This window comes from Triturus cristatus, chromosome 4_1 (assembly GCF_964204655.1).
Source record: "Triturus cristatus chromosome 4_1, aTriCri1.1, whole genome shotgun sequence".
Lineage (NCBI taxonomy): Eukaryota > Metazoa > Chordata > Amphibia > Caudata > Salamandridae > Triturus > Triturus cristatus.
In genome coordinates, this window is record NC_140585.1 from 112,755,503 (window position 1) to 112,768,186 (window position 12,684).

The following is a 12,684-nucleotide window of genomic DNA, read 5'->3' on the forward strand; positions in this document are numbered from 1 at the left end:
TCAGGAGGGGCGCCTGGGAGCTTCTTCTCCCAGCCCTCCTTGACCAGGCTGAGCGGTCCGCGGACCGGATGTCCGTACAATAGTTCAAACGGGCTGAACCCCAGGGACTTCTGCGGGACCTCCCGATAGGCGAACAGGAGGCATGGTAGTAGGACATCCCATCTCCGCCGGAGGGGCTCTTCCAAGCCCTGAATCATCCCCTTCAGGGTTCTGTTAAAGTGCTCGACCAGCCCGTTCCCCTGAGGGTGATAGGGGGTTGTGAATTTGTACGTGACCCCGCACTGCTGCCACAGGGACTGCATGTGCTTGGAGATGAAGTTTGTGCCCCTGTCGCTCACCACTTCGCGGGGAAATCCCACTCGGGAGAAGATCCCCATCAAGGCCCGGCCTACCACGGGGGCCGTTACAGTTCTTAGCGGGACCGCCTCCGGGTACCTGGTGGCGTGGTCCACGAGGACCAGGATGAAGCGGTGGCCCAGGGCGGTCCGGGGGTCCAGGGGCCCCACGATGTCGATCCCTACCCGTTCGAACGTGGTGCTGACGGCTGGAAAGGGCTGGAGGGGGGCCTTGACCCGACCCCCCGTCTTCCCGCTGGCTTGGCAGGTCTGGCAGGACCGGCAGTGGTTGTCCACGTCTCTCCGCATCCGGGGCCAGTAGAAGTGGGTCACCAGACGGCTGTAAGTTTTGTCTTGCCCTAGGTGTCCGGCGAGGGGCACGTCATGTGCCAGGTTGAGAAGGAACTCCCGGAAGCGGAGGGGGACCACCAACACGCGGCTGGCCCCGAGTTCTGCCACTTTCTGTTCACTGTACAACAGGCCCTCGGACCAGTAGACCCAGTGGGTGCCGGTCTGGTCCCCGTTGGCTTGTGCGGACGCTTGTTGTCGCACCCCTTCGAGAGAGGGACAGGACTGCTGTTCTTGCTGGAACTGCTCACGGGTGGGGCCCCCTTCGTGGCGCCATTGTGCAAGTTCTGGTAGGGCGCCGAGGGAAGCAATCTCTTCGGGGGAGGGTTCAGCAGGTCCCGTGTCGGTGTCCGCCTCCCCCTCGCTGCAGGCGGGGGGTGGTGCGAGCCCCTCGGGCTGGGCGGCCCCGGGGGCCAAGGACGAGCGGGGGTCCTGGGCGGTCATGGACCGGGTGATGGCGCAGGCCCATTCGGATAGTCCCAGCATTCGGAGGTGCTCCCGTCGCTCCACTTGAGCCCAGGGGGAACTCTCCAGGTCGTTCCCCAGGAGGCAGTCTACTGGTGCGTTGTCGCGGACAGTCACTTTTAGTAGGCCTGTCACCCCTCCCCACTCGAAGGGGACCAGGGCCATCTGGCACAGGCTCTCGCTGTTGTCGGCCGTCCGGACGGGGCACAGCACATTGGGTAGGATCTGTTCGGGGGTCACCAGGTGGCAGCGGACAGCGGTGACACTGGCGCCGGTGTCACGAAGGGCTTCGGCCCGTTGTCCATTGACGATGACCTGCTGCCGGTACTTCTGGGTGTTGCTTGGGATGGGGGTGCGGGGCACCATTTCTCGGCTGCCCAGGCAGACCAGGGACATGGCCGCCGGCTCCCATTCGGTGGTCCCTCGGTCGAGGGTTTCTTCTTCTTCTTCTCCTTCCCCCAGGGCGGCGGCCGCCAGCTGTCGGGGCGGGGGCCCGCCGGCCCCGCTTCTTCGGTTCAGGGGGCAGACCGGATCGCTGGCATAGTGTCCGGTTTGTTGGCAGCCTTTAGCATGTTACTGGGGGCCGTGGTCCGGTTCTGGCTGGGGTCGCCCCTCTTCGGGCTAGGCTCGGGGAGAGGGGTTGCTGCGGTGGCCCTCGAGGTGGGCTCCTGGGAGCCCCGGCGGGGGGGTCCCGGTTCCTGTTCGGCCCTCCCCCTCCACCGCGTTGGCGGGGAGGTCCCGTGGGGTTCCTCTGGTACTCCCCCATCGAGTTCCGGGGGACTCGGGTGTTGACCCATCGATCGGCCTCGACGGCGAGTTTTCGTGGGTCGGTCATCTTGCTGTCGAGGAGGTGTTGCCTTAGCTCCACGAAGCAATTGTTGGAGAGATGTTCCCAAACAATGAGGTCGACCAGCTGCCCGTAGGTGGTGACTTTGCTACCCTTGATCCATCCTTCTAGGGCCCGGCTGAAAAAGTCCACATATTCCACCCAGGTAGTACCCGGGATCTTCTTGCAGTCTCTGAACCGCTGGCGGTACATTTCCGCGGTTAGCCCGTAGCGGGTGAGCAGGGCCTCCTTCATGTGGTCGTAGGAGGTCATCACCTCCTCTGGCAGCTGGAGCAGTGTGTCTCGACCTTCACTTAGGAACCGACCCCACAGGCCGGCGCCCCAGTCCTTTCGGGGCACCTCGTAGGCCTTGAACCATTGTTGGATGTCGTCATTCTTATAGTACTCCTTGACGACATCTTTCGGGATATGTACCTTGGCCTCGGCAGGCGGTAGGGTGTCTCTATTACTGGGGGTGTCGGTCCCCCCGTTCTTTGCCTTGATTTCGAGCTCTTTGAGACTTCGCTCGTGTTCAAGGGTCAGTCTTTTTTCCTCCAACTCTCGGTGCCGTCTCTTCTCTTCTATCTCCTCTTGTAGCCGTAGCTGCTCTAGGGCCAGTTTCTTTTCCGCCAGCTGGAGTTCGCCGTCCAGCCGCAGTCGTGCGAGCTCTAGTTCGTGGTTCCGGACCTTCTCCCGCTCTAGTATCTCCTCTTCGGAGAGGCCGGTTTCTAGGCTCTTTCTTCCTCCGGTTGCCGGAGTCGGTGCGGTTGATGTGGCCACAGTCAGGGGCAGGGGACCTTCTTCCTGGGAATGGCCTGCCTCGGCCTCCAGCCAGGTCCTCAGGGCTTTTTGCATCTCCTCTTTGGTACCTAGGCCGGTGGTTGCAATGCCTTTGTCCTTGCAGAACTGTTTCAATTCTTTGTGCGTGTATTCCTCCAACCGTTCGGGCTGGAACTCCGTGGTCGCGTTATTTTCTTGGTTGCTCATGACTTCTGTTTGTCTGGATGGGTAGCTAGTGGGTTACTGGCTGGTACGTACTGCGTTCGGCTCGGATCCCGTCGCTGGCCACCAAATGTTGGAAGGCGGACCCCGAGGAGTCGGCGAGACCACTCAGGGGGAGCCCCCACACTGTACGAAGTAGCCGAGCGCTGCAGAGAAGCCTCCTGGGAGATCCTTCTCCTATTATGTACTAGCACAGTAACACCACCACACCGGACTCAAGGAGGTTGTCTCAAGATGAGCAATTCTTTATCAACACTTTAAACGGTTACGGGTTCAACCTTACACAAAAAGGGGATCGAGGGATCCGCAAAAGTCTCAGTGTCTCTTTTAGGAGGGAAGGGGTAGCGGGACAGTCTTAGGCAGGAGCTTGGTACGAGGGTACCTGGGGCCCAGTTCTTATCCTCAAGCTGGAGGACCTCCGGGTCTCGGAGGGGTCGAGCCGCGACGGTGTCAGCAGGGCTCTGGCGGTCAGTTCGGGGAGAGCCGCGACCCGGTCAGCGGGGCTCTCAAGAGGGTTTCTGTTCAGTTCGAGCCGCGATGTCGTCAGCAGGGCTCCGAGGGAGGGTTCAGCGAGGTTGGGCCGCGACAGCGTCAGCAGGGCCCCGATGTTCCAGGGGGCTTCAAGGTTTCAGCAAGAAGGAGCCGCGACGCAGTCTGCAGGGCTCGTGATGGTTTCAAGCAAGAGTTCTTCTCCGTAGGGTCGGCCGCGATTCAATCAGCAGGGCTCTCGACTCCGGGATACAACTGCCGGTCTGTGCCGGGGTCGCCCCAGATATAGATCTGGAGCCCTTTGATGTCCGGACCCTTGCGCCCGGGGGGCGGAGAGGCCGGGTTGGGAGCGGCCAGACGCCCAGCAGGAGAGGCGCCCGGCCCAGGAGAGATGGAGGCCGATCGCACCTCGGTGCGTGGGGACGGTTGGGGGTCCCATCGATGCTCACTCTGCCAGGGCGATGAGGTGTTCACGTGACGCCCCCTGGCCAGTTCTTGGTGCCTCAATGTCTGGGCCTTGCTGGGGCCGAGGCCGGGTTGAGCGGAGTCATGAGGACTGGCGTGCAGAGTCACGTGGCAGGCAACAAAATGGTGGAGCCCCGAGGTGTATGCGACCTCGTGCGGCTCGAACGGGTAGCTCGTGGAGGCTAGGGCGGGGAATGGGCCCAACCCCTGGGAAGTCAGGACCACGCCACGAGGCCGGGTCCAACACCATCCAACTGTCTGTTTCATTTGCGCCGCCTCCTTCACCTCTTACTCTCTTGTGGTGACCTATATCAGGGGTAAATGTGGACCCCACGATTTTTCTCTAGTTCCTACCTACCATTACATATCTGGTGATGCATGACATGACCCACATCATGGACCCATATGCCGTAACATACACAATAAGTGTAATCTGACTTGTTTTCCATATGATAAAGATAACCTTATTCTTATTTAGTACACTAGAGATTATCCTAAATAAGTCCCCTAGTTGGCCAACCTCCTCTCAAACTTTTTTTTCTTGAGCCGTATTTGGCATCCCCATCACACTTCAATTACGTCTTATTTTGTTCCCATCTCTCACTCAGTCTAACACTTTTGCAATAAATACATATTTCTACTACACCCTACACCTATATTTGAGATTTACAATGTATAATACTAATATGTATCTATCCATACTCCCCAGAGTTGAGTAACTCTTCAGTTGCCCCGGTAAACAGCAGCGCGTCATGATCAATTACTAACTCTGACGTCAGAGGATGAGTCAGGATATAACCGTTAGCGTTCCCCGGAACTCTTCTTGTTCCTGGGACCGCAGAGATTTATCCATATCATTGCAGAGACCAACTCACTTCGATTCAAAGGTAAGGTGGGACATTAACTGTGCCTGAAACCTACCATCATGCGCGCATGCTACTGCACGAACTAAACCCCTATCGTTTTCAGCACGCATATTTCTGTCTTTAACTCACTGTAGCGCTCCGCTTGTTTAGACAATATTCCCGAACACTCTACTTTCAAACCAACACCAGTTTCCTCTGGATTATTTAGCCGTTTGCTCTTAGCGCCCCCTTTGGTATTTTTCTCGGTATTATCACTTTCATTTTCACGGCCTCCTAGTCATAAAGAATAAAGCATGTCAGATTTAAACACATTTTACAATTTATATAAATTAGTGACTTCGAGTGTGTTTACTTGCTTCAGGAATACGAACAGTAAGCATTTGATCTACCTTGTGTGTATTCACCGTTCTCTAACCTGCTATTTGAGCCTCTTAGGACTGCTTCTAACACATGTTTTGCTCGATTTCACTTTTTCGTAACTTTCGTAACACGTTCTCCTTTTCTCTCTTACGAAACGCATCCTTTTCCTTATCTCACTTGATTGTACACGTGATTACGCCAAACCTTATTTCAATGCCATACAGTGCAATATTATACTTCTCGAATTAATCTATATCACCCATAGGACTTTGTGACTCTGCATGCCTAATTAAATCTGCCTGGATAAGAATAACCTTAATGGCCATGGGAAGAATGTACTTTGTATAATCCATTTTGCATTGGCTATAGGACTGTACAGAATGACCATGCATGCCTCTCTTTCAATGCTGGACTCGCAAATATGTGTTCATTTGTTGAACAATGTACCTTATATAATCTATCCTTTGCGTTAACTATAGAATTATGTAAATATCATATGTTGAATTACCTGATGCTCATAGATGATTTTTTCTCAAACATTAAGTTTGTATGTATTATGCCATAATGTGATATTTTATACCTAAATTCACTTTGTGACCTTATTTTCTTCCTTTTTCCGGCTGGGTGAAACACCCACCTTTCACCCACCTCCCCCTTCCCTGTCTTCTGTCCCTCAAACTTTAAAATAATTTTTCCACCTCTTACCACGTATTCATACTATTTTTTCACACACCAGTTTGCTGTGCCTCCCCCTAAAATGTTCCTTTCCTCTATATCCACATATTCTCAGCCTTGAGAAAGCCCTCGGCCGATGGGCCACTTGGCCGAAACACGTGTCGGCTGTTTCTTCACTATTTTTGTTCTTGTTGCATGTATGGAAATATAAATAAATATTATGCACTTTAAAAGCACTAAATAACGATTAGAAATTATTCTGTTTAACTATATACAAATCAAGAAGGCACAATCTTCCATTTCTCTCTAGACTTACCCCATAATGGATCTTGAGTGAACCCTTTTGAGAGGAATATGCCAGCACTAAAATTGTGCCCTGACAACTGTAGCACAAAAGCCCAGATTTCTCCACCCATTTCAGTTGCCAATCATAATTTTTAGAACTGTGTAGGTTCATTCTGCCATAATGTGTATTTTTAAATTCCAGGTGACAGAACACTGAGATATAACTTTTGTCTCTGGGGCTGAATGACTTTTTGCAATGCATTTAACTGAACAGTGTCATTCCTTTATTTCCTTCCACAAACAATTTGATTATGATGATGTGCTTCTCATCACCCTGATGAATATTTTTCTTGTGTATTGTTTGTCTTTTTCACACCTTTCCCAGACTCCCCTTTCCAATCCGTTCATCATACCCATAATCGTCTTCCCCAAGGTTGTGAGATAACGAGGCTTGACTTATGAATTCAACCATAAATGGATCACACTCTTGGTGGGGCAGGTGTGGTGAAAGCCACACCAACTTTCTGTTGGATCTTCTTACCTGACCAATAGCCCACGTCAGCCCTACTTACTCAACATTGGCAAAGCCAATAGGTCTCGCCTTTGGGACCTTATAAGTATTTAGCCATGCAGTAAATTACCCTGGGTGCTAAAGTGATGGTGTGGCACTGAATATATGTTTGCTTGCGTTCCCGGGAGTGCAACTGTGGAGTGCTATAAAAAGCACAACAAATACAAATAGACAACCCCAAAATGAACCGGAAATACACATCCATAATCAGAACAGAAAGAGAGACAAACTCTACGCGACCACAATAGAAATGTTTGCGGTAGAGGGTAGTCTATAATGAGCCACCGCGCAGTAATAAAAGGCATTGGTATTAACAATGCCAATAGCTTAAACTAAACTTTTAGCTACTGGCATATTAAATTACAATGCCTTTTATTTATGTTTTACAAAACAAAAAAAACAAACAATGTCATTTACATTCTCAATAGCTCAAAATAATGTCAGTGCGAGACCTATTACATTGTAAATGCTTGTTGGTATAGTTCACGACTATGTTAGGGGGGGTCATTCCATACACAGACATAACCATTGTCTCCCAATCATGCACCCTAGTCTTCTGACAGTAGAAGCGACACAATTAATGGCGCGTAGGGGAAGCACTTCTAGGATGGTCATAGTCATTATTAACTCTCACAGAGCAGGAGTGTGCAGCCATGTTGTACGTCTGTTGAGGAGGACATCTGAAACTGGGCCACCAAGAACGGTTCACGAAAATGTTGAAGATCAATAGTCACGTTTTATTGTTAGCAATTGCAAAGGACAACCACTGATGATAATTCAGCTCTGGAAGGGATTGCCATTATGTCACAATTTAAATGAAGGCGTGCAATCAGTGGGTTACTGAGGGTATGAACATTACCAGCAATAGGGTCAAAGTCCAAACTACAGTATCTAACGGCCAACTGCTTTACGTGATTTGTGATAGGAGCAGTGCCTTAATTACCTTTCCATTCCTCTATTTAACCATCATATAAGTTCTGAAAACACAGCATGTCATAAACCACGCCCTTTACGCGTCCGGCATGTCTCATGTAAACCTATGAGACCAACTGCAAGTCCATTCATGGCCTCATTCCCTTTAAAATGATTAACGATTGATGCACAGGCATAGAATTCCGTACATGGAGGAGGAAAGTACAATAACAATGAAAAGTAGACAACTGATCTCTCTCTGTCTCTCTCTCTCTCTCTCTCTCTCTCTCTCTCTCTCTCTCTCTCTCTCTCTCTCTCTCTGTCTGTCTCTCTCTCTCTCTCAATGGGTCTACAATGCACACATCGGCAGTAATCTTCTACGGTAGCGCCCTGCAGGGTAATCAGATGCACAAACCCTAGACGTTTCCACGCTTGGCCCGATGTGCCAAGATAAATCCACTTGTAAACAAAGAATGCCATCCACGTAGTGCTCAGTCAATTGCTGCATTATCTCAAATGATTTGTTTCTATCCTCTGGACTCGTTAGTACCACATGTTCCCTGAAATGTTACACAAATAACGCGCAGTCTTGGACATTCGGCATATAAATCAACTTTCTTCTATTACATACACCTAGCGCTAGGACACTCCTGGGTTAGCAGTTAAGCCGTATAACCTTTGGTGAGTTACATTTGTCAAGGCACCGTCAACACCGTTCAAGTGCCATTCAACGAATGCTTACCGTTATTGAATTTGCATCACGTACAGATTTACATTAGAAAACGTGCACTGAAAAAACAAAAGGATTAGATGTGTATTATAGGAAAAAGTTTATTTTCTAACGATTGAATGTTCACATAGAGTCACATTTGAGCCCATAAAACTACGTGGAGTGTGGCACCTTACGGTGACTGACGGCGAATTAGGACTTAACAGCTGCTATAAATTGTTAAACAAATCGAAATTAACTACTCCAATCGCTATGCACGGTTTATCTTTTTTCAGTATTAAGCTTAAACTACCTGTCCTACATCAGTCGCATGGTGGCAGAAGGCCAGCAGCGTGACTCTACATTACATTAAATCTATAGTCCCCCTGTGCAACACAGCCACAATATTTAAGTCTGAAAAGTAAAGGAAATATTCAAGCCAAGTGCAATGTCCTGTCAGTGAAAGGCGGGAGCTTGCTCTCTGTCTCCTGCACACTCACTACTACACTTTCTTCCGTTGTAAACACACTTCACAAAACCACTATAAAACAAGGTGTCTGCAAAAAACACACCGGCTCACCCCCCAGAACAGCAGTCGCAAACGGAGGCCCTGGATAACATTGATTAAAAAGAATGTGCTCCGTGTGTGATTTGTAGATCACACAGCACCGCCCTGCTAAACAGCAGCTAGCAGGATAAGGGGCGGGAAGGGATGGGTGGAGATATTCACAGGAGATACAAACAGCCATTGGTGTAGAGGCCAGTGTTTTCAGCCTGTGTTTTCTATTGTGCACGGAGGCATGCAGGCGCTGTGCACTACATTTATCTACGTATACTCTTAAGCTTCAGTGGAAAGCCAGACACACACTGCATGCCCCTACAGAGGCAGACGGCACCAGAGACCCTCCCTGAACACCAGTACCGGGTACGAGCTGGTGACTGTCTGGAAGTAGCAGCAGTAACTATTCACCATTTTAACAAGGGGGTGGGGCATATATAGTGTGAATTCAGGCTGTGGGTGGGCATACATTTGTAGTGGGAGGTGAACAATTGGGGTCTTAATTGATGTGTGGCATCACACAATCCATTCACTAACCCCTTGAGTGTGCCCTGCGAGCAACAAATTAACAGTGAAGTGCATAAAAAAAAAAAGTGTGTGCACGTTTGAAATACATAACGCAAGAAAAGTGTGCCCATTTTAAATACATACCACAACGAGGCAGAGCAACTAAAAGAAAAAACGTAGTTGCCCTACTTAGTTGTGTATGTATTTTAAACGTGCACACTTTTGTATCGGTATGTATTTGAAATGTGCACACACTTTATTTTCTTTTAAAGCATGACTGCTGATGCAGCTGCGCATAGCGCCATCCTGCCAGGTACACTTGGGGTCCTCCGGCATGTGGCCAGCAGCTCAGCCCTTAGAAGCAAGAGGGTGAGCGCCAGATAAATGGAGCAGTGGGGAAACTGCTAGGTGCCGCACGGATTAATATAAATAATTAATTATAATATTTTAAAGCACACGCAAAATAAAAGCAGTGCAGGAGTGAATAACTAAATGCTAATTTGGTGTGTGCGCTGTAAGGGTACCGGCGAGCATTTAGCAATGTAATCAAAGTGCAAACAAGTCGCGCTGTCTGCATGTTTCAACAACAAACTTTAAATAATGGTTATGCAACCTTGCTGCAGGAACACCGGGAGTGTCTTTAAAGCCACCCATATAACAATGAGTAAATGCTGATTTAGTGCGAGAGATATAAATAGCTAATGATAATATTTTAAAGCACACGCTGTGCAGGAGTGAATAACTAATGCTGACTTGGTGCGCGCGCTTTAATTGTGCCTGCGAGCGATGCGCTTGAGTGATGCGCTTAATGACGAAGAGATAGGAAAGCCAGATGGTGGCTGTGCACGTAACCGCAAGCTTTAGGCCACAAGCAAAAGCATGTGGTCGGACTTTTTAAAGCCCACTTACTAAATGTCTCGTCAGCGCGGCACATGTGTTGGCTCAGGCGAGACCTAAAAAGGAATATAAATCATCATTAAAATCATCATCATAGTGCAGGGACAGAAGTTGTCTGATCCAGTGATCCATTATAGATAGTAGTACTACTTAGCACTATCTGGCCTGATTCACAACGATAAAGTTGCACTGTTGCTATGAGTTCACTCTTGCAAATTGACTGAACTACTATATGTTTTCCTTTACAAGTAGTAACCTTACGAGTTGTAACTAACTAGCAGTAGGAACTCCTTTTAAAATAAGTGATATGGAGTATTTCCTTCTCTAAAAATACTACTTATGAAGTTACTGATGGAAAATATACTAGTCGCAAGCTTACACTGCAAGAGTCAGAAAAGTAAGACCAAAAGTGTAACATACATTACATTTCTGAACTAACCCACGTGTTGCTTAAATGCTTAACCACCTGAGTCCACTCCTGACTCGAATATTTCATAAGTTTTTAAAAATTGTTTTAATGAATTATACTAGCTCCCCATTGCTCAGAAGTTACCACTGCTAGTTTTTGTCCTATAATTTCTTTGTATCATGATGGAAGTCTGGTCTGAGTCTTTGATTACGTTATGACATTTATAATAAATAACTCACTAATTCTTGTTTTCTTTTAGTCTGGTTGCCTGTGATGGATAATCTTTCTGAAGAATCCTACAGCTGGAGTTCATCTACATGGAATTGTGACCTCACTTGTGATGTCTTCTGTTGGAAACGGGTAGCGTGGTGCAGAGCGGGTGGGTCAAACTCTGGAGGAAATGTGTTAAGCATCCACGAAGTACACACAGGCGACACACAAGGCACACTACAAAAATAGACGCTACACCAGATTGTGTATGAATAACTTTTGTATTAGCAAAACACAAGGTATTTCTGGGTAATCTCTATACTGCGCCAACCGGCGCCAGTTCAATCTTTACAGGGGAGATTATGTACATGGCAGGGCCAATCGGGCCACTGCCAGAACCATTGTGACGTAAAAGACAATAAAGTTAAGTCCATCAGCCTCAGTCCTGCAATAAAAACATCATGGCGCAACATTAGGCATTAGGCCGGAACACCTGCAATTGAAACATCATCACAGCACCATAAGTATAAACGACCTGAATAACCCCTGAGGCGGGAAAGCTGTAAGGGAAAACATTAGGCATCCACCTGTGGACATAAACCTAACAGGCATGAGGAATTCTTCTTAGGGTAAAACGCCAGGCAACATCACATTAGGCATTAGCAGATGCATAAGGCATTAGGCGTAATCATAGGGGCTTGGCATGAAACCCGAAGCATAAACATTAACACATCAGTAGGCTTCCAATCCAGTTTAGCATAAGGCGTGACATAAGCCTTGTGTACCATTGGGGACTAAAACACCTTAGCTTCAAACCTGCACAACAGTGGGTACGATCATATTAGCAGGGGCATTATCACCAGGAAGCATGAAAACGTGAGGCAGTAGGGAAAGGCTACACCTAGTATCCATGGCCCGCACACCAACTAGTCCTTGGCACCAACCATGCGTTCAGGTGAGTCCCCCCTGCAGTTCGCTGACTCCCTCAAGAATGGCCCAACGTTGCAGCTGCCCACTGTCCAGCGGGGCAGCTGAGTTCAGCATATCAGGCCAGGAAGCACGTGCCCACTTTGGAGCCCCTCCCAGGACTCTAAAGTCCACAATGCCCCCAGGTAACAGGTAACAGAACTGGGCAAGTTGAGGCCCCACTCTCCGGGGCTCAAAAGTCAGGGAGGCCCCTTCGTTGCTACTGCGCCGCCATCGCGGTGCAGCTGGGAGGGCAGGGACTAGCGCCGGGGCTCGCTCGGTATCAGGGGCCTCAAGTACCGACCCTGTACCTCGGCCGGCCCCTGACATCCTTCAACCCCTGCCCCCACTCACCCGGGATTTCCTCGGCCGCCTCACATCTCCCGCTGCAGGTCTCGGCTCTCTCCTCGGCTCTCCGCACTTCACCCGGGCCCCCTTCTGGGACCCGGGACTTCAATAGGAGGGCGCGAGGCTCCAGACAACTTCTGGGGCCTCCCTCCTCTCACATCCGATGCGGTTTCGCTGGCAGGGCACTGACAGGCGGGGTGGGCTCCCACTTCGGTCTCGGCTCTCTCCTCGGCTCTCCGCACTTCACCCGGGCCCCCTCCTGGGACCCGGGGCTTCAATAGGAGGGCGCGAGGCTCCAGACAGCTTCCGGGACCTCCCTCCTTCGGCCCGGCGGCCCACGCCCCCAACCAGGCACGCTCCTTCCTGGCTTCCGGGTCGCTGCGAGCAGCACAGCGGCCCGCGGTTTTCTCTGCGCCCGGGTTGCGGCTGGAATTTCTTTCACAGCGCCGCAGACGCGCTGGCACTCGGGTCGCAGTGGTG

At 50.0% G+C, this 12,684-nt stretch overlaps 1 long non-coding RNA gene across 2 annotated transcripts in view; it reads left to right on the plus strand.

Moving 5' to 3' along the window:
* Positions 1 to 4,768: 4,768 nt before the first annotated feature.
* The window catches only part of LOC146844060 (uncharacterized), a 69,097-nt gene continuing 61,181 nt past the window's right edge, over positions 4,769 to 12,684 (plus strand). For both annotated transcript variants that reach the window (XR_014980709.1, XR_014980710.1), the window contains exons 1-2: positions 4,769 to 4,817; positions 10,940 to 11,059. This is a non-coding gene — a long non-coding RNA (uncharacterized LOC146844060). The remainder of the gene's footprint in view (positions 4,818 to 10,939; positions 11,060 to 12,684) is intronic.